The sequence below is a fragment of the Loxodonta africana genome, chromosome 23 (assembly GCF_030014295.1).
Source record: "Loxodonta africana isolate mLoxAfr1 chromosome 23, mLoxAfr1.hap2, whole genome shotgun sequence".
Lineage (NCBI taxonomy): Eukaryota > Metazoa > Chordata > Mammalia > Proboscidea > Elephantidae > Loxodonta > Loxodonta africana.
In genome coordinates, this window is record NC_087364.1 from 70097555 (window position 1) to 70125338 (window position 27784).

Sequence of the window (27784 nt, forward strand, 5' to 3'; positions counted from 1 at the left end):
ACTATTTACCAGTTATTACGAGGAGGAGAGGAGAAGGGGGTGGCTTTGAGTTGACCTGTGGATGCTTTGAAACACAATCTCAACCTAAATTCCGGTGTGTCCAATGCTGTTACCCACTTGCTGGCCCTAACTGAAATTTCAGCTTTCCGTGATAGAAAAACAGGACTTTAGACCTGGATCTGTAGAATCGAATTCAGGGGTGTTATGAATTTGCACGGGGGATAAGATGATGCCAAAGGGCTCTAGAATAATGTTGCTTTTCAGGAGAAAATTATGCTAGTTGTCTGCATAAATTCTATCAGGATTCAGACGAACAAATGATGGTCATTATTAGCGAATGATAACAATCACTACCAGGTGAGCGCTCACTCTGTTAGGGGCACCACACGTATTATTTCCTCCAGCCCTCCCCAGGAGTAAATTGATGCTCAGTTAATGTTAATTATGAATAAGTGTTAAAATGTTAAAAAATTAATGAATTTTTATTGCTTAACGTTCTCAGCTAGTTGGTCTCAGAGCTAGGGATTCAAACCTGGCTCCATTTGAGTTCAGAGTATATCCTCTAAATTTTACAGACAGAAGCCTGTTACCGAAACTAGGAGCCCCAGTTATTGAAACTAGAAGTTCTCCTTGAACTTGTGCACAAACGTTTATTGAGTGCCTCCTATGTGCTAGGCATTATTCAAACCACAGAGAACATAATATTGAGCAAAAGAACATGGTCTCTGCCTTCTAGAGTAGGCTCTTAAGTGTCTACCAGAGTCTGATCAGGGAAGGATTACCCAATAAGCAAGGTATGCATGGGCCTACTTGTGCTTACTTACTAATCTGTGGTGCACAATTTCACCTGTTTTCACCACAAAAAACCAGGTGAAATTGTGCACCACAGATTAGTAAGTAAGCACAAGTAGGCCTGTGGGTACCTTGCTTTTTGGGTAATCTTTTGCATTTTTTTTTTTTTTTTTGCATACCTTGCTTATTGGTTAATCTGGCCCTGTCTGAGATCATAGATTTTCTGAGATCATACATTTTCTTTATATCAAATAATGTTACTACTAATATTACATTAATACTATGCTATTGTACTAATACTATGCTACTGTTACCACTAATAATACTAATAATAGAGGTATAATCTATGTTTGCATGTGAAAGCTGGACAATGAATAAGGAAGACCGAAGAAGAATTGATGCATTTGAATTGTGGTGTTGGCAAAGAATGCTGAATATACCATGGACTGCCGAAAGAATGAACAAATTGTCTTGGAAGAAGTACAGCCAGAATCCTCCTTAGAAGTGGGGTTAGAGAGACTTGGTCTCATGAACTTTGGATGTGTTGTCAGGAGGGGTCAGTCCCTGGAGAAGGACATCATGCTTGGTAAAGCACAGAGTCAGTGAAAAAGAGGAAGACCCTCAACAAGATGGATTGACACAGTGGCTGCAACAATGGGCTCAAGCATAACAATTATGAGGATGGCACAGGACCGAGCAGTGTTTCATTTTGTTGTACTTAGGGTCACTATGAGTCGGAACCAACTGGACCAGCACCTAATATCAACTAAAAACAACAATCTATATTATTAGTTTTATTAACAATACTAATCAGTAACATTAACAATATTGTTCTATATTGAATATAATAGATATGCTTGGGTTTCTATTTTGGTCACAACCAATCTAAATTTTTTTTCTAACTGTGGTTGTTGTTGGTTGCTGTCGAATTGATTCCTAGTCATGGCAACCCCATGTGTCAGAGTACAGCTGTGCTCCATTGGGTCTATAATGGCCAATTGTTTGGAAGTGGTAGATCACAATTCTTCCTTCTTAGGCACCTCTAGGTAGACTCGAGCTGTTAACCTTTTGGTTGGCAGCTGAGTGCATTAACCATGGCATCATCCAGGGACTCCAAAAACAAAAAGAAAATGATAGATTTATTTTTTATTTGCAGCTATTATAAAACTTTTCAAGAATAGTGAGAAACCATGTTTTGTGTGTATGTGTAAGTTTGAGAAAGAAACTATTTGGTGAAAAAGTAGTATTAACCATTGCCAAACCCAAAAAACCAAACCCATTACCATGGATTCGATTTTGACTCATAACGACCCTATAGGACAAAGTAGAACTGCCCCATAGGGTTTCCAAGGAGCGGCTGGTGGGACCTTTTGGTTAGCAGCCAAGAACTTAACCGTTCTGCCACCCAGGCTCCTATAACCCTTGTAGGATTGAAGATTAGTAAAACCTGAATTATAAACTTGGATTGTCCTTATGTGGTGTGTGTGTCTCTGAGCTGGAGCAGGGTTACCCAGTTGCCAGACCGAGCATGTGCTCTGGGCATGAACAAAGGCCGACACCAAACTTGTAAAACCAAACCAAATCCATTGCTGTTGAGTCCATTCCGACTCATAGTGACCCTATAGGACAGAGTAGAACTGCCCCATAGAGTTTCCAAGGAGCGCCTGGTGAATTTGAACTGCTGACCCTTTGGTTAGCAGCCATAGCACTTAACCACTATGCCACCAGGGTTTAAGTTAGTAGATAATTAAACAGGGGAGACTGACAGCAAGTGTGAGAGCAATAGCAAGCAAAAGAGAGAGAGAGAGAGACTGAGATTGACTTAGTTTCAAATAACTTACACAGAATTTTGCAAACAGGAAATCAAGAAAGAAACGGTTTTCATAACTATGTAAATATAAATTTTGTTTTGTTTTATGTAATGGGAGAGAATCACCTGTACTATAATGTTTTCAGTGATTTGGGGATACTAAAAATCTTAATCCAGTCAGTCCTATTTTGGATTAACTACTTACTATCTTTGGTTCTCTTTTTGGGGGGCTGGTCATGAAAACAGGAGCATGCATTTCCTATATGACAGAAATAAAAAAAAAAAAAAGAAATAAAAATGTTTAACTTCCTCTGTGAATTAAAGAGACAACTATTGCCACCTAATGGTGGCGGTGTAAACTGCAGTAGGTTCTCATTTCTTTAATAAGTATCTGCAACTTCTACAGCATATTGGACTGTATGAAAAACAGAATCCATATAAAATACAAACGGCCTTAAAACAAAACAATCTGGCAATGATAAATACGGGGACATCCATTAATATCATCAGTGCATTATTTTCTAATGATAGGACTTCGAAAGATTTTTTGCCTCGTGGTTAAAAGCTAGGGCAGCTAACCAAAACGTCAGCAGTGAATCCGCCATCTGCAACTTGGAAACTCTATGGGGCAGTTCGACTCTGTCCTGTAGGGTCACTATGAGTCGGAATCGACTCGATGGGCAACAGGTTTTACTAACATCGGACATTAGTATCAGTTCTGATATACGTCATGATGTTAATTATGCTACAGAAAAAGCATGATACAATTTTCTCTTGGGAAGCATATTTAAAATGTTAGTTAAAACTGAGATTTATTGCATAATTTAAGATGAACTTCTCTAAGGTCAGAGTTAGGTAAGTTGATCAGTACAATGAGTTAAAGTAACTGTAGTTATCATTTATATTTAGGATATTGCCGTGGGGTCAATTCTGACTTGTAGTGACCCTGTAAGTGTCCTCATAGGACTCATAGTGTCCTATAAGGACAGAGTAGAACTGCCCCATAGGGTTTCCAAGGAGCAGCTGGGGGGTTCAAACTGCTGACCTTTTGGTTAGCAGTTGAGCTCTTAACCACTGCTCCACCAGGCTCCAGGCTCTCTGAGGAGACAGTAAGGACAGCTGCCTATCTAGCGGAATCTTTAGGTCGCCACGTCCAGTCATTGTGTCTCCAATTAAAATGAAAATTGCTCCTCAACATGACTGACGTATTATGTCTTTGTTCATGTGTTTATTAGTTTGTTATGTCTTGTCCATATCAGAGCTTTTTGGAAGGACGTGGGACCAGAAAATTTAGATGAATAATTAGAGAAGAAAGCTAGTCCTGACTCTGCGGCAAATGTGGAAGGAAGTGTCCAGTGTGAAGCTCTTTCCTCTCTGACATTCCTAGGGGAGCCCCAGGGAAAGGGAAGATTTTGAGGGCAATGTTAAGGGACTAGGGAAACCATTTACCTATTTTGTTATGTTAGTGGTAAAGGATCTGGAGCCAGAAGATCACCATGCGTTAGTTGTATAACCTCTACCAGGCCATCTCTTAATCTCTATAAGCCTTGCTTTATCTATTCACAAAATGGGTATAAAAATACTTGCCTAAGGACAGGATGAAAGAAGCCCTGGTGGAGTATGGGTTAGGGTTGCTGTGAGTTGGAATTGACAAAAAAGGAGCAGATTTTTTTTTGGGGGGAGGGGGGTGATTGTACTTTCTATATTGGTTTTCTAAGCAGCCAATTAATTGAACATTTCGGTTTCTTCTAATAAATTTTTCACCTGACCCTTTTGTGTTTTTCAAGTATACAATCAAATGTACTACAAAATGAAAAATTTTCCTCCTGTTTTTATCTCTTATGCCTCAGGTCTTTCAATTACGTCATTGTCTTGGGTTGTATCTCAAAACCAAAATTAAAAAACTGTGCTGATGATGGACAGCTTTCTGTTGTTCCTGACTTTAAAACAAATGCTTTTAGTTTCTGGCCCGTGATGGTTAATGTTATGTGTGACCTTGGTTAGGCCGTGATTCCCAGGACTGTGTAACTGTCCTCCATTCGTTCTTTCCCGAATGTATAAAATGTTTTGCAGTTAAAAGAATATCTTTAAAGGAATAAATCAGCAGAGTAAAAAACAAATGTCCTTGGAGTCAGATGATTCTAGCTCCAACCTGGAATTACTTTTCTATTTAGGAGAGTTTGGGATTTTGGACAAATTAAATATTTTCACTAGGTACGAGTTTCCTATGTCATAGAATCACTCTGAGAACTAAATAAGATATATGTATATATCCTGATTTAAAACTCTTACATGGTACATGCTCAACAAATGATTATTCCCACATTTGTTGAATAAATGAAGGAATGAACAATCATGACACCGTGTCTTAGAATTATAATGAGTGAGTTAATGCACAGCCTTCCTCAATTTAGAATTCAGGAGCGCGTCCGATGGAGTAAACAAGATAATCATTTCTGTATCTGGCAAGAGGTGTGCAGTGAGTCTCGTCATTGTTTGACCTTTACCTTTTGACAGCAGCAAATAAAACATTATTTTCTGCCCACCTGAGAAAGCTGCACCTTTGGTCATCATGTCTATTATTTGTCTTTATTTAAAGATGTTTTCTAGAGTGTAGTTCAAAGAATTAGTCATAGATGGCCTCCTCAGCAACATCTCTTTGCCTTGGAAATGAAATGCTGCTTAAACCTTGTCATATGTTTTGCTTGTTAAAAATAATGGGCATGTTTATTTGCCAGTATTTAACCTGATGCTCATTAAAAGCCAGCCTCTTCTCCCTACACTGTTTTACCACTCCCCCCCATTCCAAAATGGCGGGACTCATCATGACTCTGTCAAGTGTTACGTCTGTGGTAAAGTTAGACACACTGGAATCAAATCGACTACACCTGTGGAAAAGACTATGGAACAGCTCGATATGCCCAGTCAGAACAAGGCCAAGGGCAACATGCAGAACAGACCATCAATTGCTCATATGCTAGTTCATGCTGAAACTGAAGAAAATTAAAACTAGTCTATGAGAACCAAAGTACCACCTTAAGTATATTCCACGTGAATTTAGAGAATATCCCAAGAATAGATTTGATACATTGAACACTAATGATGGAAGACCAGACGAGTTGTGGCATGACATCAAGGGCATCATATGTGAAGAAAGGAAAAGGCCATTAAAAAGACAGGAAAGAAAGAAAAGACCAAAATGAATATCCGAAGAGACTCTGGAACTTGCTCTTGAATGTAAAGTAGCTAAAGCTAATGGAAGAAATGATGAAGTGAAAGAGCTGAACAGATGATTTCAAAGGCTGGCTGGAGAAGACAAAGTAAAATATTATAATGAAATGTGCAAAGACCTGCAGTTAGAAAACCAAAAAGGAAGAACACGGTCCTCAGCATTTCTCAAGCTGAAAGAACTGAAGAAAAATTCAAGCCTCGAGTGACAATATTAAAGGATTTTATGGGCAAAAGATTGACCATAAAGAAATAGACACAATCACTGTGCCAAAAAGAATTGATTGATGTTCAGCCATTTCAGGTGGTAGCATATGATCAAGAACCGACGGTACTGAGCGAAGAAGTCTGAGCTGCACTGAAGGCATTGGCGATAAACAAGCCCCAAGGAACTGACGGAATAACAATTGAGATGTTTTAACAATTGGATGCAATGCTGAAAGCGCTCACTTGCCTATGCCAAGAAATTTGGCAGAGAGCTACCTGGCAAACTGACTGAAAGAGATTCATATACATTGCCCATTCCAAAGAAAGATGATTCAACAGAAGGGGGAAATTGTCAAACAATATGCATATCACGTGCAAGTAAAATTTGCCAAAGATAATTCAAAAGTAATTACAGGAGTACATCGACAGGGAACTGCCAGAAATTCGAGTTGGATTCAGAAGTGGATGTGGAACAAGGGATATCATTGCTGATGTCAGATGGATCTTGGCTGAAAGAAGAGAATACCAGAAAGATGTTTACCTGTGTTTTTTTGACTATGCAAAGGCATTTGACTGTGTGGATCATAGCAAATTATGGATAACAGTGTGAAGAATTTGAATTCCAGAACACTTAATTGTGCTCACATGGAATCTATACATAGCTCAACAGGCAGTCATTTGAACATAACAAGGGAATGCTGTGTGGTTTAAAGTCATGAAAGGTGTGTGTCAAGGTTGTGTCCTTTCATCATACTTATTCTATCTGTATGCTGAGCAAAAAATCTGAGAAGCTGGACTATATGAAGAAGAACGTGGTATCAGGGTTGGAGGAAGACTCATTTGCAAACTGCAATATGCAGAAGACACAACTTTGCTTGCCGAAAGTGAAGAGGATTGGAAGAATTTTCTGATGAAGATCAAAGACTACAGCCTTCAGTATGAATTACACCTCAACATAAAACAAAAATCCTCACAACTGGACCAATAGGCAACATCGTGATAAACACAAATTATTGAAGTTGTCAAGGATTTCATTTTACTTGTATCCACAGTCAACGCCCTTGGACATAGCAGTCAAGAAATCAAACGATGGATTGCATTGGGCAAATCTGCTGCAAAAGACCTCTTTCAGGTGTTAAAAAGTAAAGATGATTTGAGGACAAAGGTGTGCCTGAACCAAGCCGTGGTATTTTTAATCACTTCGTATGCATGTGAAAACTAGACAATGAATAAGACAGACCAAAGAAAAAGAATTGATGCCTTTGAATTATGGTATTGGCACAGAATATTGAATATACTACAGACTGCTGGAAGAATGAACAAATCTGTCTTGGAGGAAGTACAGCCAGAATGCTCCTTAGAGGCAAGGATGGTGAGACTGTGTCTTACTTGTTTTGGACATGTTATCAAGAAGGACCAGTCCCTGGAGGACATCATGCTTGGTAAAGTAGAAGGTCAGCAAAAAAGAGAAGACCTTCAATAAGGTGGATTGACAAAGTGGCTGTCACAGTGGGCTTAAACATAGCAACAATTGTGAGAATGGTGCAGGACCGGGCAATGTTGCATTCTGTTTTACATCGGGTAGCTATGAGTTGGAACAACTCAATGGCACCTGTTAACAACAACGACGATTAGAAGCCCATAATAGAACGTGAACTTTCTGGTCAGTGGCAGTGGGCAGGGTCTCAGTAGGCTCTTGGTGTTTGCCTCTGCCTTCTCTCAGTGGGGAGCAGAAAGTCAGAATTTATATGTGGAATCTCACCTTGGCCTCACACAATAAGGGCCAGTGTGATGTCAAAGACTAATATGTTATATCATTTCTCCAGGGTTAGAGATTAGCCAAAGTCACATTTTTCTTCAAGGTTAGAAATTAGGAAGATTGTTTAGGTTTATGTCTCAAGGATAGTTTACAAAGATTAACTATGTTATGTCTTTTTATCTCAGCCGATCAGGTCAAAGTCAGTTTAAAGGTTGTTTACATTCTTTACATACTCCACATGCTTCTGTGTGTCAAAGAAGAAAATCTTTTAGTCCGTTAGGAGTGAAAGAAAGGGAGTTTTATTGAGGAATAATATAACTCAAGCTGGGCAGCACTAAGTAAAAATACAAAGCACTCTGCAGTTCAAGCAGAGGGAGGGGTCTATATACATGGAGAACAAAGGAAGGTTAGGGAGTTAATGATTGATTGTAGATAAGATCTGATTCAGCTTGAAGTCCTTTGAAATGTAAAGGTCAGCCACTTGGCTAGGAGGGAGTGAGTTACACCTAAGCGAGCGGTGTTAGTCACACATGATCCAGTCATATATGATTACAGTTATACATGATTACAGTTCTGAACATATTTTGCTCGGGAACAAATTGTTTACATCTTGACACATTCTTCCCATGAACAAAGGTTTTACATCCTGACCTTTTTCTTCCTGGGAATGCATGTTGCCCCATCATTCTTACATGTGACATGCATCCCTCCAGTTTGAAGCTTTTCCATTTACCTGAGTTTCTGTGTCTAAGGTCAGAAATTTTCTAAATAGCTTTCTCATGACTTACAGGTTTCTAATGGCTTATAGTTAAAGTCAGAAAGCCTCACAAAGATAGACATATTTCTATTTCTTAGTTCATGTCATGAGTGCTTGTATGTATGTATTTTGAAAGCACAATAGTGCCTTATACCTATGGGATTTGAGATCATTTTAGTAACATACAGAACATTGAGCTTCCGGGGAACGCTTTATCTGAGCCCTTCTCCTGCCTTGTTGACTGAGTTTTGCACTTTTTTTTCTTTTGTTTCTCCCTTTTATTTTTTTCACATATGCCTTTGTTCCACATGTTAACTGGAGCCAAATAATTGGACCCTTGGCTTTCTGTAGGGTTAGACACACAAAAGAAGTAAGGTGCTGGCTCTGGCTCTTGAGATGAGAATAACCCAGCCACTTCACTCATTAACTCTATGCCACTCTGCCTCTACCCTCCCCTGTCTCACTTGCCCTCCAATTCAGATTCTCTGGGTACCAGCTCCTGGTATCGACCAACATCTGGGTGGGATGCTAAGTACCATTGTGATTCATGGTGAAGGAGTCACTGAGAGGTCAGAAGGGCAGTGAGGAAAACAGCTGAGAATGAGGGCAGCTGTGTGAACTCACCCCTTAGGTGCCTGGCAGGATTCCCAGTAACTAATGACTATAAATTTAATGAAGAAATCATTGGAAGAGATGGCCAAAACACAGCTGAGGCAGAAGCATCGTTTAGCTAGCCAGAGCCAAATCAAAGTTAGAAATTATTAGAACGATTTGATCAATGACTTCTGCTGCAATTTAGATCCCTGGTTAAATAGTCTTATAATATATGTAATGTACAGTTGTGCTATCCAATATGGTAGCCGTTAGCCATATGTATCTATTCAGTTGTAATAAATGTACAACACTAATGGGTGATGTTAACACAGTGGCGGGGAAGCGGGATATATGGGAACTTTGTATTTTCTGCACAAGTTTTATGCAAACAAAGAAGCATAGTCTATTCATTTTTATAATACAAAAAGTAAAATATTACCCACATGATGACAATTTACTGAGTGTGTAGTATTTATAGGAAATATATTGCTCCCAGATTAAAAAAAATCAATTTTTGATTAAAAAAAATCAATAATCTCATCTAGTACTTCCTGAAGAAAAAAAATTGCAGTATACTTACTAGAGCTGTTTTAGATAGGTTTGAGGTATATCTTGCAAATAATGCCTCCAGGTGGTATACAACAGTTTTTGAGATTACTAGTTTAATAAATTATTCACCTTGAAGTACTAAGAGTGTAGGCTTTAAGTACATTTCAAACTTAAACCATCCCTTAAATTTCCTAATTTGTTCATTTTCATTACTTAATATACTGTTGGGAATACTTTATCTTCCGCCATGTCTAGACATACAGATGGTTTTGATGAGTTCAGTTTAGAAAGAGGCTGAGTATAGGGAATTGACCAATTAATATATTCAAACTAGGCATATTTTTTCCAAAAAAAACTTTTACGAAATCATCTCAACTGAATTATTCACCTTTCAAGTGGTAATTCTCGCATCATGTAGCCCAGAAAGTTCATTTATTTCTGGCCACTCCCCTCAACCTCTGAGCCTCCATACCCAAACGGGAAAAATGTCGGGGAATCTCAGTGAACATGCTGGTATTTTGAATGATTGATTGATGATTGCTGTTTCTTAACACCATTAAAACCTTTGGACTGTTAGCAGCCAGTGGAGAAGTATTTCAACTGTTAACAACCCATAAAGTTGCTAAATTTGACATTCCTGTGGGAGTACCAGTCCTGAAGGCATGTTATGCCTTTTCCCCTGCTGGTTTCCCCAAGTTTTGCCTTTGACGCAGTTTCTTTTCTCTCCCAGGACTGTAAAATTGTTTGCTTTTAAGTCATCTTTATTTGCTTGTGTTCAGATGTGTTCAGATATATCAGCTGGAGCATAATCGTTGAAAAATATCTAAATGACTCATAGTTATTGTCCAGGTTTGACTAGTAAAGTGCAGAAAAGTGGCACAATGGTCGAGAGCTCAGCTGCTAACCAAAAGGTAGGCAGTTCAAATTCACCAGCCTCTCCGTGGAAACCCTATGGGGCAGTTGTGTTCTGTCCTATGGGGTTGCTATGAGTTGGAATCGACTTGATGGCAATGGGTTTGGGGTTTTGGGGGGGGAGGTTAGTGAAGGTTGGCACCCAGTCTCAGAAGCTGTATTTATGACTGGGGTGTAATCAAATAGAGCCAGGACTTGCCAAACAGGATTCTAGAGGGATTGTGTTTAACTTAAGGCTTAGACATTAACTTTGATGGTAGGTAGAAGTCATTCATTCCAGGTAGCTGGGGAGATGGCATTTTTTTTTTTTTTCAGTTAAATTAACCAAAGGACTTGACAATCACTGAAGCCAAACATTGGGTTAAGAGCTATTAACAACATTTAACGAGCTTTAGATAACAACTTCCTTGCCCCTCCCCAAGGATCTGGCAATAAGTCCATCCAGAGGCTAAGTGGATTGACTGGGTTCTGGCCTGGAATCCTTGTTCTGCGTTGTATCAGCCCATTGGAATCCTTTTCTGTGGCCTGATGACATTCTGTACTGGGATGCTGCTCCTTTGTTTCTGGGCCTTTCTGACTGTTTACACAGAGCCCCCAGCCTTCCCATCATAAATGTTCAAAGTTCACTTCAAGTACAGGACAGTTTGTCTATACGCAGCCCTCTGCCCCCTCTGGTGCTTGGCTAAATGCTGACCCATTGCCTGCTTCTTTTTATTTATTTATTTGCTTGCTTTTTTAGTGCTAACCCAGGAATGGAGTTCCTTTTCTTGGCCCCCTTTGATTACCCATTCATGGGGCGGAGTCTTTTCCCCTGTTGGGTTTTTGACCTTCGCCACATTCTGCTCCACCTGCTGGGTTTGCTCTCCCACATGACTTAGCTTATTTTGGTTGAAGGAGTTATTTTCTGATCAAGGTCTGAGTTGAAACACCCCCTCCCTATTTGAGTGAGGTCCTGGCATTTGTTGTTGTTTTTGTTAGGTGCTCTTGAGTCAGTTCTGACTCACAGTGACCCTATGTACAACAGAATGAAACACTGCCTGGTCCTACAGCATCCCCAGAGTCATTGCTACGTTTGAGCCCATTGCTGCAGCCACTATGTCAATCTACCCTGTTGAGGATCTTCCTTTTCTCCTGATCTTCTACTTTAAAACCAAGCATTACACCCCTCTCCAGGGACTGCTCCCTCCTGATAACACATCCAAAGTACATGAGGCAAAGTGTCGCCATCTTTGCTTATAAGGAGCATTCTGGCTGTGCTTCTTCCAAGACACATTTGTTTGTTCTTCTGGCAGTCCCTGGTATACCCAATATTCTTCACCAACACCGTAATGCAAAGGCACCAGTTCTTCTTTGTTCTTCCTCATTCATGGTCCAGCTTCACAAGCATATGAGGTGATTGAAAACCCCATGGCTTGGGTCAGGCCCACCTTAGTCCTTAAAGTGACATCTTTGCTTTTGAACACTTTAAAGAGGCCTTTTGCAGCAGTTTTGCCCAATGCAATGTGTTGTTTGATTTCTTGACTGCTGCTTCCACGGGTGTTGATTGTGGATCCAAATCAAATGAAATTCTTGATAGCTTCAGTATTTTCTCCATTTATCACGATGTTGTTTACTGGTCCCGTTGTGAGGATTTTTATTTTCTTTGCGTTCAGGTATAATCACTACTGAAGGCTGTAGTCTTTGATCATCATCAGTAATTGCTTCCAGTCCTCTTCACTTTCAGCAAGCCAGGTTGTGTCATGTGCATATCGAAGGTTGCTAACGACCTTTCCTCCAATCTTGATGCCGTAATCTTCTTTACGAATAAATTTCAGCTTCTCGGATTGCTTACTCAGCATACACATTGAAGAAGTATGGTGAAAGGATACAACCCTGACACATACCTTTACTGATTTTAAGCTACTCAGTACCTCCTTGTTCTGCTTGAATGACTGCCTCTTGGTCTATATACAGGTTCCTCATGAGCATAATTAAGTGTTCTGGAATTCCTATTTTTTGCCGTATCATCCATAATTTGTTATGATCCACACAGCCGAATGCCTTTGCGTAGTCAATAAAGCACAGGTAAACATCCTTCTGGTGTTCTCTGCTTTCAGCCAGGATCCATCTGACTTCAGCAATGATATCACTCATTCCACATCCTCTTCTGAATCTGGCTTGAATTTCGGGCAGTTCCCTTTCTATGTACTGTAACCGTTTTTGAATGATCTTCAGCAAATTTTTACTTGCATGTGGTATTAATGATGTTGTTTGATAATATTCTTTTTCTGTTGGACCACTTTTCTTTGGAATGGGCACAAATATGGATCTGTTCCAGTCAGTTGGCCAGGTAGGCCGTCTTCCAAATATCTTGGCATAGATTGCTTCCAGAGTTGCATCGACTTGGTATTCCATCAATTCCTGGAACCTTGCTTTTTTTTTTTGCCAATGCCTTCAGTGCAGCTTGGATTCCTTCCTTCAATACCATCAGTTCTTGATCATAGGCTACTTCCTGAAATGGATGAATGTCAACCAATTCTTTTTGGTACAGTGATTCTGTGTATTCCTTCCATCTTCTTTTGATGCTTCATGCAGTGTTCAGTATTTTGCCCATAGAGTCTTTCAATATTGCAACTCAAGACTTGAATGTTTTCTTTAGTTCCTTCAGCTTGAGCAATGCTGACAGTATTCTTCCCTTTTGGTTTTCTAACTCCAGATCTTGGCACAACTCACTATAATACTTTGTCTTTTCAAGCTGACCTTTGAAATCTTCTGTTCAGCTTTTTTATGTCATTATTTCTTCCATTCACTTTAGCTAATCTATTATCAAGAGCAATTTTCAGCGTTTCTTCTGACATCCATTTTGGTCTTTTCTTTCTTTTCTGTCTTTTTAATGACCTTTTGCTTTCTTCACCTATGATGTCCTCGATGTCATCCTGCAACTTGTCTGGTCTTCAGTCATTAGTGTTCAATATGTCAAATCTACTCTTGACATAGTCTCTAAATTCAGGTGGGATATACTCAAGGTCATACTTTGGCTCTCATGGACTTGTTTTAATTTTCTTCATCTGCACCTTGAACTTGCATGTGAGCAAATGATGGTCTGTTCCACAGTCAGCCCTGGCCTTGTTTTGACTGATACTGAGCTTGTCCATCACCTCTTTCCGCAGATGTAGTCGATATGATTCCCGTGTATACCATCTGGTGAGGTCCATGTGTATGGTCAACATTTATGTTGTTGAAAAAGATATTTGCAATGAATAAGTCATTGTTCTTACAAAATTCTATCGTGCGATCTCTGGCGTCATTTCTATCACCAAGGCCATATTTTCTAACTCCTGATACTTCCTCTTTGTTTCCAACTTTTGCATTCTAATCACCAGTAATTATCAATGCATCTTGACTGCATGCTTTATCAATTTCAGACAGCAGAAGTTGGTAAAAATCTTTAATTTCTTCATCTTTGGCATTAGTGGTTGGTGCATATATTTAAATAATAGTCATATTAGCTGGTCTTTCTTGTAGGTGTATGGATATTATCCTATCACTGACAGCATTGTATTTCAGGATAGATTTTGAAATGTTCATTTTGATGATGAATGTGACACCATTCGTCTTCAAAATTTGTCGTTTCTGGCATAGTAGACCGTATGATTGTCCGATTCAAAATGGCCAATATGAGTCCATTTCAGCTCACTAATGCCTTAGGATATCAATGTTTATGTGTTCCATTTCATTTTTGATGACTCCTGATTTTCCTAGATTCATACTTCATACATCCCAGGTTCTGATTATTAATGGATGTCTGCAGCTGTTTCTTCTCATTTTGAGTAGTGCCACATCAATAAATGAAGGTCCCAAAAGCTTTACTCCGTTCATGTCATTAAGGATGACTCTACTTTGAGGGAGCTGTGGTGGCACTGTGGTTAAATTGATCTACTGCCAACCAAAAGGTAGGCTGTTTGAAACTCCCAGTGGTGCTATGAGAGAAAGATGTGGCAGTCTGCTTCCATGGAGATTTACAGCTTTTGAAACCCTATGAAGTCATTATAAGTTGGAATTGACTTGATGGCAGTGGGTTGATTTGGCTACTTCGAGGAGGTAGCTCTTCCCCAGTCATATTTTGAGTGACTTCTTAGAAACAAGGATGGTGAGACTGCATCTTACATACTTTGGACATGTTGTTAGGAGGGATCAGTCCCTGGAGAAGGACATCATGCTTGGCATAGTACAGGGCCAGCAAAAAAGAGGAAGACCCTCAACAAGGTGGTTTGACAACAGTGGCTGTAACAATGAGCTCAAGCATAACAACGATTGTAAGGATGGCTCAGGACTGGGCAGTGTTGCGTCCTGTTGTGCATAGGGTTGCTATGAGTCGGAACTGACTTGACTGCACCTAACAACAACAGCAACGAAGCGCTTAGCTGCTAATTGAAAGGTCAACAGTTCAAACCCATCAGCGGCTCTGCAGGAGCAAAGATCTGGTGATTTGCTCCTGTAAGGATCACAGCCTAGGAAACCCTATAGGGCACTTCTACTCTGTCCTATAGGGTTGCTGTGAGTCAAAATTGACTCGACGGCATACAACAACAGCATAATTAAATACCTAAAAACACAGTTACTGTCATTGCTTAATATTTTGAATATATTAACCATAATATTCCTTCACTCCTTTCCCTCCATTTAAATAAGAGTTTAGAAATCGGTTCCCAGTATCTTAAGAGGTCTGTGGAAGGGCAAAAAGCACATGCTGCCTGAGAAAAAGTCATTTCCTGGTTCTTTTTTAAAGAGACTAAACCCTTGCTGGGTAGTGCAAACGTTAACGAGCTGGGTGGTGCAAACGTTAACGAGCTAGGTTGCTAACCAAAAGATTGGAGATTTGAGTCCACCCAGAAGAACCTTGTAAGAAAGCCCTGGCGATCTGCTTCTGAAAAAATCAGCTGTTGAAAACTCTAAGCATCACACACCTCTGACACACATTGGGTTGCCATGAGTTGGAATCCACTCAACAGCTACTGGTTTTCTGGTCAAAGTAAAATGACTTAGAAGAAAAGAGAAAACAAAAAGAAAATAGAGGGAGAAAGATCTTTCCCTGACTTCTAAGAGATTATAACCACCACAGAGAAGAGGGAAGCATAAGGACTAAGTCCAGTCTGCTGGGTGGCCCCGGGGAGGTGGGGAAGGGACTGGCTTAGTGTTCTGTAGGTTTCTATAATGCTCTCAAATCCCACGTGGTATAAGTCACTATTATGCTTTCAAAGTAAATACATATTAGCACTCATAATATGAACTTAGAAATATATCTACCTTTGTGAGACTCTCTAACATTAACTATAAGTCATCACAAGTTATTTAGGAAATTTCTGAACTTGGAAACACAGAGGCATGCGAAGTATGTAAATAGCATAAACAACCTGTAAGCTCATTTTTTTAAGCTCTCTTTGACCCAGTGTGCTGTGACACAAGAAAATATAACATAAATCTAAACAACCTCCCTAATCTCTAACCTTGAAGAAAAGATACATCATTCAGCTACTCTCTAACTCTGGAGAAAAGACATAACGTTCTAGTCTCTGAGGTCACACTGGACTTTGTTGTGTGGAGGCAAGGTGACAAAATCACATATAAACCCTAAATTTCTGCTCCCTCACGGAGGGAAGGCAGAGATGGAATTGAGATTCTGTCTACCGCTGCCCATCTCAGACCCTACCTGTGAGGGACCTCCACCGACTTTGAGCCGTGGTGGAGCCTTCTTCCTGAAACCTCCTGTTAAAAGTAAAAGTCTGAAGTCTAAAGATTTGGACTCTAACCATTGAATTGACATTGCAATTGTAATTGTTAATTCTGGTTCTCTGATTCTAAATGCGGGTCGTGAGGTCTTCCTTTTTGCCTTGCCATGACTGCCTTGCAATATACTAAATGAGTATATGCGTGTCAGACCTGAGTATCTCTCTATTAATTTTCTAAGATTAAATTTTTTTTTCTTAGTGGTGCAGCTAGCCCAGGTACCTCAAACAGCTATGGTGAGCAAGGCAGGCAATAGAAATCACTGAAAGGGTCTGATATAAGAAAAGTCATCATGCATAAATTATAAAAATGTCACCTGACACCTTGCCTTAGTGTCTGGGAGATAAATGAGTTTGGATGGCCTGTGGCAATAAACAGGGCAGCCCCTTCTCAACCCCGCTGACTGTTGCCACGTGGAGAGAAAGCCCACTCTTGTTAGGTCTTCTGATTTTCAAGAGAAGCCAGAAGTTTTGATTTTTTGGTGAACTCTCCTGGCTTTTCCAAGTTGGCTGAAATGTTTTATAACATTGTGTAGGCCAAACAAAACACATCTGCAGGCCACATGTAGCCTCCATGCCACTAATTTGTAACCTTAACTCTAGGCAAGCTGGGCTTCAGCTGAGATTCCTGTGCCTGAGGGTGGCCCTGAGACAGTGGGATGTGGTTGGTCTGAAGGGAATGTGCAGACAAGGACCCTGGGAACAGGAAAACTGATGACCAAGGACCAGAGGATACCACCACCACCACCGTTTTGGACCCATGACCTGACTGCAAAGGGTGGGCAAGAAGAGGAATTCCAATAAGTATTGAGGATAATTGCTTTGCCAGCCAGAGAGGATGAAGGCTGAAAATAGAGATTTATGGTTTATGGAGAAAAAGGAGATGGGATATTTCTCGCACACAAGGGTTTGTGGACTGAGATTTATACTTGCTATTCCCAAGGTCTTGTCAGATGTTGCTAACAATTCCTGGGTGAACATATGTTGGCTCCCAGTATCCCACCCACAAAACCCATCAAGGCTGCCCCTTCTTAATCTTCAAGCCACTGGTGACCTGAGGATTATGCTCTGCCTTTTGGGATAGGGGACGGGATCCTATTCTGTCTTTAAAAAAAAAAAACAAACCAAACCATTGCCCTCGAGTCGATTGCAACTCATAGCGACCCTATAGGACAGAGTAGAACTGCCCCATAAAATTTCCAAGGAGTGCTTGGTGGATTTGAACCGCCAACCTGTCGGTTAGCATCCATAGCTCGTAACCATTACGCCACCAGGGTTTCCATTCCATCTTTATTGAGGTGTAATTCATGTAACAAAATTTACACATTGTAATTGTACTGTTCAATAATTTTATTAAATATATGGACTTGTGTAACCATCACCACAATCCAGCTTTTGATGATTTCCATCAACCCAGAAAGTTCCCTAATGCTTTCTTACTGTGGGTCCTCCCTCCCACTACAGCCCCAGGCAACAACTGACCTGCTTTCTAGCTCCATGGGTTTTCCTCTTCTGGACAATTCATACAAATGGAATCATATAATATGTAGACATACAATATGTCTTTTGTGTCAGGCTTTCACTTAGCATCATACTTTTGGAGTTCATCTAAGTTGTAGTATGTATTTTTTATATATTTTTTAATGCTGAATTGAACTACACTATATTTTATATGGATATATTAACCAGTTGTGTGTGTGTATGTGATATACATATCCCAGTTAAACCTAGTGCCGTCGAGTTGATTCCAACTCATAGCGACCCTATAGGACAGAGTAGAACTAGAACTATACATATATAAACACAAAAATCAAACCCGTTGCTGTCGAGTCGATTCTGACTCATAGTGACCTATAGGATGGAGTAGAACTACCCCGTAGAGTTTCCAAAGAGCACCTGGTGGATTCAAACTGCTGAATTTTGGTTAGCTGTTGCTCTTAACCACTATGCCACCAGGGTTTCCACATAAAAAAAAAAAAAAAAAATTTTTTTTCTTTATATAGAAAGAGAGAGAGGCAACGGTTAAGTCCTTGGTTGTTATCCAAAAGTTGGTGGTTCTAACCCACCCAGTGGCTTTGCCAGAGAAAGCCTTGGTAATATGCTCCTATAAAGTTAAACCAAACCAAACTCATTGCCATCGAGTTAATTTCGACTCACAACCTAGCCAACCATGTGGGGCAGTTCTGCTCTGTCACATGGGGCTACTATGAGTCAAAAAACTGGCTCAAACAATGATATCTAACCACAACAACAACAATGGAGCCCTGCTGGTATAGTGGTTAAGTGCCAGGGTTGCTAACCAAAATGTTGGCAGTTTGCATCCACCAGTCACTCCTTGGAAACCCTATGGGCTGTTCTGCTGTGTCCTATAGGGTCACTTTAAGTTGGAATTGACTCCATGGCAGTGGGTAGGGCCAGATTACCTAATAAAAAAGGTACGCAGGACACAATTTGCCATTCCACCAGTCTGCAGTGCACAACTTCATCTGTCCCCCACCAGGGCAACGATGTGGTGAAACCCGTGTGAAATTGCTCACCACAGATGATCAAGTAAATGCAATTAATACCTTGCTCGAAGCAGCCGATGCACAGTGGTTAATCCACCCCCGGCAATGTGTTTATATACATACATACGTTCATCAGTTGATGGACACTTACGTTTATATATACATACGTTCATCAGTTGATGGACACTTATGTTTATATATACATACGTTCATCAGTTGATGGACGCTTGGATTGTGCCCAGTTTTTGGCCTTTATGAATAATGTTGCTATGAACATTTGTGCACGTGTCTTTGTGTGGCACTGCCATGCTTTTTGAGTCCCTGAGTGGTGCAGATGATTAATGCACTTGGCCGCTAAACGAAAGGTTGGCAGTTTGATTCCACCAAGAGGTGCCTTGGAAGAAACACCTGGCAACCTACTGCCAAAAACCAGCCATTGAAAAATCTGTGGAGCTCATTTCTATTCTGACACACACGGGGTCACCACGAGTCGAAACTGACTGTACGGCAACTCATTTGCTGTGCTTTTGAGAGAGAATGTTTCAACATCTGCCAGCACACTGGTTAAAGCAACCAACTGCCAACGGAAAGGTTGGTGGTTCAAAACCACCAGCAGCTCCACAGAAGAAAGGGGTGACAATCTGCTTCCGTAGAGATTTACAGCCTTGGAAGTCCTATGGGGTCGCTACTGACTTGATGGAAGTGGGTTTCGTTGGTTTTGGAACACAGAGACTAAGGTGTACTTGGGGAGCTAAGGAGAAGAACTGACAGGGTCTGCCAAGCACTCCCCAGGTGTCAGTGGGAGGTCTTGATATGCTGGGTAGACACGTCCAGATGGTGCAGGCTGATGCCTGTTTTGGCCTTCTACCAGAAAGCAAAGCCCTCAGCAGGAGCGCTGGGCTAGGTCTGGAAGGAGAGGTGAGGGGAGAGGTCTGGTTCTTAACACAGGCAAAGACAAACAGGAGGCCGCTCCCTAGGACAGATTATGAGTCATGACGTGAGGGTGGCGGTTGGCTGGTGAGCCAAACCTAGGCGAGGCCCATCGAAGGCTTTTCATGACTCAATGTAAGTTCTGCCTGTACCTGTGGCCGAGCAGCCTTGGAGGTCTGGGCCAGTGCTGGAAGAAGAGAGAACTTCTGTGTGCTCCTGGATGAAAGAGGTGAGCTTGAGGTTTGCTTCTTGGCACGGCACTGAACACGTTCAGGAATACTGGCAGGATTTACAGATGGGCTTAGATTACATTCCCGTCAGTGCACCTGACAGGACTTGCAGACATTCTCTGGAGACTTAGTTTTAGGCAATGGTGCTGTTACTAGTATATTTCATCCTCAAGACTTCTAGAAGTGTACGAAATATGTTAGTCCTATTAATACAACTTTATAAAAACCGCTGCTTTTCATTCTAAAGTTTTATCTTTATTATACAACAAAATGTACGTGTGTAATACACATATGTAAAAAAATTCAAAAGGAGAAATATTTGGATAAAAAAAGAGAGAAGTAAATCGCACTCAGTTCAGCTACCATGAGATGATATTGGAAAGAATATCCTCCCAGAAGGAATACACGCGCACACACACGCGCGCACACACACACACACACACACTTATATATCCCAAGCATTGCTGTGTTTTCTAGCCCCCTGACATCAGTGTTTCCTTAAATATCTAAATGTGTGTTTCTTTATCTCAGTGAGTGTGTTGAGGTTTCCTGGTTGTTGTTCCATCCTGAACTGCTCCCCTGGATTCTCTTGCCACATTGACCATCTATAGTAGAGTCCCTGGGTGGTACAAATAGTTCATGTGCTCGACTGCTAATCAAAAGTTGCAGGTTTGGCTCCACCCAGAAGTGCCTCGGAAGAAGGGCCTGGAGATCTATTTCAAAAAATCAGCCACTGAGAACCCTATGGAGCACAGTTCTCCTCTGACACACGTGGGCTACCTATGAGTTGGAATCAATATAGCACCAACTGGAAACTGGAGTAGTGGGAAAGTGAGGGGGGAAAAAAACCCCCCAAAACAATTAATTCACGGGAAACCAGATCCCCTACTCATAAACTATATGATGCTTTTTTCTCTGAGTCTTGACCCTAACCTTCTGTCCTTGCTCTAGCCACATGCTGACACAGTCAAGGTATGCTTGGTCCATGAACTCCAGCAGTGTGTTGAGTCTGGATGGATGCTATAATGATGACTATTGACAGGTCCCAAATTAATGCATTTTATAAGACAGGAGGGAGCAAATTCATCACCAGATGTCAAAATAGGAAAAGGTGTTTGGATTCCATATTTGTGACTCCCCAACCACGCATCATTGGTCTTCCTGAAAATTAAGGTTAAAAGCTACAGCTGCTAACCAAAGGGTCGGCAGTTCAAATCCACCAGGCACTGCTTGGAAACTCTATGGGACAGTTAATTCTACTTTGCCTATGGGGTCGCTATGAGTCAGAATCGACTCGACAGCAATAGGCTTGTTGGGTTTTTTTGCTTATTAAGACACCTACCTAGAACAGGTCTTTGAAAACTGGTGTCAGCTTGTTCCTCAAATTGCTTAACACCTTACAGACTTTGCTTTTAGACTGAGATGGCTTACACAGCCAGAGCCCTGCACTATCTCAGCGTATCAAGACCTCCCACTGATACCAGTCTTTGCCCTTCTCTGAGCATTGTAGGAGAGTCACTGGGTGGTGGGCAACAAACTAATGCTGAGGAAGAACCCTGGCTGTCCCCATTTTCCTGTGCAAATCACCAGAAATCCTGTGATAGCCCGGCAGGGCTGAAGTGAAGGAGGTATATGGCTCCCCCAGTTCAAACAATGCTCTCTGTCTCTACAACCCAGACCAGCTCTTGTATTCCTCAACCCCTTAACATCAGCCCTTCCTTCATTTCTTTGTCAGACTCACACAGACAGTATGCTGTAGGGCTAAATAATCACACAGAAAAGCAAGGTTAGAGCTGTGTATGATTTAGGGTCATCATGAGAATTAAACAAGGTAACACACGTAAGGAAACCTGGTGGTGTAGCAGTTAAGAGCTACGGCTGCTAACCAAGAGGTTGGCAGTTCAAATCCACCAGGCACTCCTTGGAAACCATATGGGGCAGTTCTACTCTGTCCTGTAGGATCTGAGAATAGTAAATGGCCCATAACGGACACTCAACAAATGGAAGTGATGATGACAAAAATGATTATTATCATGCAAAGAAAAGCTCTAATGAACTTTTGTTTGTCTTATTCACCTACCTATTCTGATACCCTGGTGGTATAGAGGATGAAGAGCTACGGTTACTAACCAAAAGCCTGCAGTTCCAGTCCACGAGGCACTCCTTGGAAACTCTGTGGGGCAGTTCTACCTTGTGCTATAGGGTCACTATGAGTTGGAATTGACTCGATGGCAGTGGATTTGTTTGTTTGTTTGTTTGTTTTGATCCTGACACCTATACATACATGTTTTCATTATTATACTTTTAAAATACATGAAATTGAATAACCAGCAGAGTGATTCCCATCATTATTTCTTCACTGTTTTTTTTTCTAGATATTTTTACATTGTCTTCCTTCCCGATAAATCTTACAATTGTTTCTGTCAAGCACCGAAGAAGTTTCTGATGAGAATTAAAATATCTAGTATGTAAATCTGGAGATACTTAGCATGAGTACAGTGTTAAGTCTTCTAGATGGTGGCCTGTATCTCAGTCATCCACGCGCTGGTTGCGTTAAGGCCTTCAGTAGGGTTTCTTTGTCATGTAGCCTTTCACATTCCTACCCGCATTTGTTCTTAAGAGTTTTGCATTATTTGTTGCTATTGTGAATTATCCTTGATTTTCTAAATGGTTGCCATTTTCCTTTAGAAAACACTATTGATTTCATGCAGTTATTTTGTACTTTGTCCATCTGACTGAATTCTCTCATGATCCCTTAGTTACATATTATATGTAATTTGCCAAAATGAAACAAGAGAAGATGTGAGTACAAATAGCTTTATGTTTCAGGCCAGACGGAGGTGGTTCAAATCTTACAGGAAGAGGTACTCTTGGTATTATCGTAAAGATTCTGGGAGGACCTGCCTCAGCAGAGAATAATGCTAGGGAGCTTTTTCTTTAACAATTACAGAAAGATAATAGAATTTTAAAAAGTAGCTAAATACAGGATTGCAATGCTAAGTACTCTTTTTTCTCTGGAAGTAGATGCCATCATGTATGTATCTATATATAGTGTCTACATCTGTAATCTGGTTGATTTAATAAAACGTGTACATAAGTGACATTTTTATTTTTTAGACGAATCTCTTATATTTTATGAGGCCATCATTCTTACATCCTTGATCTGGGCAAGAAGCTACCCTCCCTCCCCCACTCGCCCTCCCTCCCCCCCTTCCCCTCCCTCCCCCACTCACCCATCCCCCCCACCCCCCCATTGCTGAAGTGCTCGTCTAGTAGCTCAGAAAATGAAGCATATAATCCAGGATAACTTGTTTTTACTAAATCTGTGGCAGTTCTATTGACTATTTCCTTTGCTAAGTAAATAGCTCACTCTAAAACTTTGCTGTGAGTCATTCTTAGACCCACCAAGCATGTTTGTGGCTTATTCCTTTTTTTTTCCCCCCGCTTTGAAAATTGGAGTAAGATTTGTCTGTGTTGTGTTTGTTCGTTTGGTGTCTTAGATTTGTTTCGTGGTTCTTGGCAGCAGCTCAGCAATCTCATCTGCTCAGCCCCTGGGATATAACGAGCCTGAGACAGAAGACCTGAACTAATTACAGCTTGATAGGGGAGATCTGAGGATGTCTTCATCCATTTTGGTTTGTGGCTGCCTCTTCCTACTGTTTCTTTCTCCCCATGTTTCTAGTCTAAGGATGATTTTATTTGACATAAAGAAAAAAAAAAAAAAAGGATTGAACATTTATTGTATTCTGTTATCCCTTCCCACTATAGGTTCTCACACCCAAGTGAGCCTTTTCTCGTTTTTATCTGAACATACCTGGTCATTTCTTTTAGGTACTTCACATGCTTTTTTGGTTGTTATTTTGTTTTGAAACCTAAACCTTTTCTGGCCATCTTACAAGTCTGCTGTCATCTCCTATATTTATCCTGAGTAATACGTCTGTTCTTTCTTCTTCCCAATATGCTTACTTAGTGTCTGAACTCATAATTACTTATGCAGTCGTTTCAGACTCACTATGAACTTTTCTTCTGGAATGTGGAGAATTTGAGCCTATGTCAATAAATCTTTAATTTCTGTGTGGATCTCAACCTGCTTAAATTGCCACCTTTTCCAGAGGCTCAGGTTATACGATTATACCTTTTTTTTTTCCCCAAACTTTTGAAACCTGCCACTCCAAAAATTAGAATTTACTCTTGTTTGTAAAAGGTATCTTACTCTTAGATCCCAGCACTGCCTTTCCAAAATCCAACTAAAATACTAAGAGAAAAAGAGAACAAAGGAAAACATACAGCATATACACACACAGACACCTGCACACGCGCATACCCACGCAGGCACACACACATATGCACACACGCACTGACATTCCACCAATGGCAAAATTCTAGTAGAAATAAAATGTTTACTAACTACAGTGTTGAGTCATTATATGGAAACATACTTTTGGTGGGCTACCCATGATATTTGGCCTGAAAAAGTTAGTCTAGTTACAAGAAAGTAGGTTGAAAGGAATAATTCCTTCATACCTAGCCCCATTTGTAAATGCAACGACTGTAATGACCAGAAAACTGGGCAACCAGCTCTGCGCTGCATGGATGATGTTCTTGGAATAAATTATAATCCTGCTTCCACCCCAGCCCCAGGAGTCCATCTCATTTGCTTGTATATTCCTCTTTTATCATTACCTCTCGGAGACTGAATTTCTAGAAAACAACTAGTCAGAATGTGATGATGGTGGGAGGGGCTGGGGAGAGCTGGTCTAAAGGCTGCCCTGGCATATCCGTTCTTAGAAGTTAAGATGTTTTCTCTGTAATGGGATTCTGAGTGTAGCAGCAAGTACAGCTCTAATGGTATGTAACAGCAAGTATAAATTTTTTAAATTTTTTACTCATTACGGATTGCATTGGTCTACTTTCTGCTGCATTATCTCTAAGATCTCTCTTACTGATCGCCTTGATTCTGTCCCAGCTGCACTGGTCTCCTTGAAATTCTGTAAACATACCAAGCCCTTTGTACTTGCCATAGCCTGGGGTTGGAGTGCTCTTCCTAGAGATAAAATGTATGGCTCGCTCGTACCCTTGACATCTGTATACATCTGTCACCTTTCAGGAAGGCTTTCACTCACCACCCCATATAGAAAGCCAAGTTATCCCTCTCGTTCTGTGTCATTTTCCTCTGCAGCTTTTATTATCTTCTGAGATCCTAAATAATTACCTCATGATTTTAATTTCCCAGTACTAGAATTTAAGATCCACAGGGGCAGGGGACTTTCCTTAATTCACTGCTGTTGTTTTCAGATGTAGAGTACTGTCTGGCTAATAATAGATATTTTTGATGAATGAATGAATCACTTTATATGTTATGGGACCATCAGTGACATGGAAGTAGATGACACTTCAGTCTAGCAGAATTGTACTCAATGTAAGTTTCTAACCAAAAAGCCAAACCAAACTCAGTGCTGTCGAGTTGATTCCGACTCATAGCAACCCTATAGGACAGAGTAGAACTGCCCCATAGAGTTTCCAAGGAGCGCCTGGCAGATTCGAAGTGCCGTCCCTTTGGTTAGCAGCCATAGCACTTAAGCACTATGCCACTAGGGTTTCCAAATTTCTAAGAACAAAGAAATTATGTGAAGAGCTATACACATTAGCATGATACCCAGGTGTCCCTCTGAGACGGAGTTTAGAACAGAATGCAAGTAGATGAGTTAACCCACACATCTCATTTGTTGACAAATACTAGGTCTGGAGATAGCTTTATTTATTGTAGAATCAGTCATTATTTAAAAAAAAAAAATAACACAATGTGGACCTACGGCAAAATGTCTCAGAGCAAAGAGCAGGAAATATCATTTTTTAGAACTCAAAGAGAAAATAAATTTCTGAAAATAATTTAGCTTAGAAACCAGAAGAAAATTCTAGGGAGCTTGGCATTACATATAGTTGTAATGCATTGGAGGCCTGTGGCACGTAAGTATTATTTCTAAACTTCAAAATAATATTTTTTTCTTCTAATGAAAATTTTAGTTAAAATAATTAAGGGCATCTGTTATTTTTGCCAATTCAGGTTCTTGTATATGAAATTTGAATGAGTCAAAGCCAAAAACTTATCTAGGGGCAGGCTAGAATTTCTTGTCCCCCAAAAAAACCAAACTCAGTGCCGTCGAATGTATTCTGACTCATAGCGACCCTATGGAACAGAGTAGAACTGCCCCGTAGAGTTTCCAAGGAGCACCTGGTGGATTCGAACTGCTGACCCTTGGTTTAGCAGCCGTAGCACTTAACCACTACCCCACCAGGGTTTCCTCTTGTCCCAAGGATGTAATAAAATACCATGTTGTTGTCGTTGCTGTGTGTCAAATATACCATAAAATGCCATATTTCATTTCTTCTTTCAGAGATAATCTTCATTGAAATATTCACAGTGTTTGTTTTATACTCTCTCACTGTGTTCTTTTTTCTTCACAATTGAACTCTTAACTGGATTAAGTCCGATACATAGTAAACCAAGAGAAATTTTTTTCTTTTTTAATATACCAAATAATTTGTATCTGTATCAATTGAGTTAGGGTTATAAAACACATGGTAGTAGCACTATTATTTCATTGCTATAAGGACAAATTGGAAAAGAACAAAAGAAAAAAATAAAAGAAGAAAGGTGTTCAATCAATAACATAAGCTTCTTTCCACCAAGGAGCCTGAGTGGTGCAAGTGGTTTGTGACTGACTGCTAACCTAAAGGCTGGCAGTTCGAACCCACCCAGCAGCTCTGTGGAAGGAAGCCCTGGTAAACTGCTTCCATGAGGATTATGGCCAAGAAAACGCTGTGGAGCAGCCCTGCTCTGTAACATACGGGGTTGCCATGAGTTGGCGGCCAACTTGAGGGCAGCAAAAGTAACAAGCTTCCACCTTAAGAAATCAGAAAAAACAATAGCAAAATAAACCCAAACCAAGCAGAAGGAAAAGACTAATAAAGATTAGAGCAGAAATCTGTGAAAAAGAAATCAGAAAAAAGGTTCCTTTCCGGCATCATGGCAACATGTAACCCACCAAGGGACAACAAAGTGGCAGACAGGTAGTGAAAAAGGATTATAGAACAGTATTATGGAAAACATTATGAGATTTAATAAAACCAAAAGGTGATCCTTGGAAGATATCAACAAAATTGACAAAACGTTAATGGTTCTAGAGGAATTAAAAGGATTACGTTGTTGTCAGTTGCTGTTTGTTGGCTCTGACTCATGGTGACTCCACGTATGACAGAATAAAACATGGCCCAATCCCGCACCATCTTCATAATGGTTGGTATGCTCAAGTCCATTGTTGTAGCCACTGCATTTTGAGTGCCTTCTAATTCCAGCACTATATGGAAAAATATTCTGTTGTGATTTTTAGAAGTAGATTGCCAGGCCTTTCTTCCTAGTCTGTTTTAGTCTGGAAGTTCTCCTGAAACCTGTCTTCCCTGGGTGACCCTGCTGGTATTTGAAATACTGGTGGCGTAGCTTCTAGCATCATGTTGTTGTCGGGGGCAGTCTAGAGTAGAACTGCTCCATAGGATTTTATTTACAGAAGCCATCTTCCAAATCTTTCTTTCACGTAGCCACTGGTTGGGTTCAAACCATAGACCTTTTGGTTAGCAGTTGAGCACTAAACCATTGTGCCACCAGGCTGCTTTTCAGCATCATGGCAACATGTAACCCACCCAGGTACAACAGGATGATGGAGCAGTGGTGAAAAAGGATTATAGG

At 40.5% G+C, this 27784-nt stretch overlaps 1 protein-coding gene across 19 annotated transcripts in view; it reads left to right on the forward strand.

Annotated features, from left to right (window-relative positions):
• P2RY1 (purinergic receptor P2Y1) overlaps positions 1-27784 on the forward strand; it is a 339516-nt gene that overhangs the window by 49393 nt on the left and 262339 nt on the right. The window contains exon 2 of one of the 19 annotated variants that reach the window (XR_010319164.1): positions 1156-17513. The exons of the other annotated variants lie outside the window; for them this stretch is intronic. The gene's annotated coding sequence lies outside the window, so the exon portion shown is untranslated. Of the gene's footprint in view, positions 1-1155; positions 17514-27784 lie in introns of those variants that run through there. 19 annotated transcript variants of the gene reach the window in all.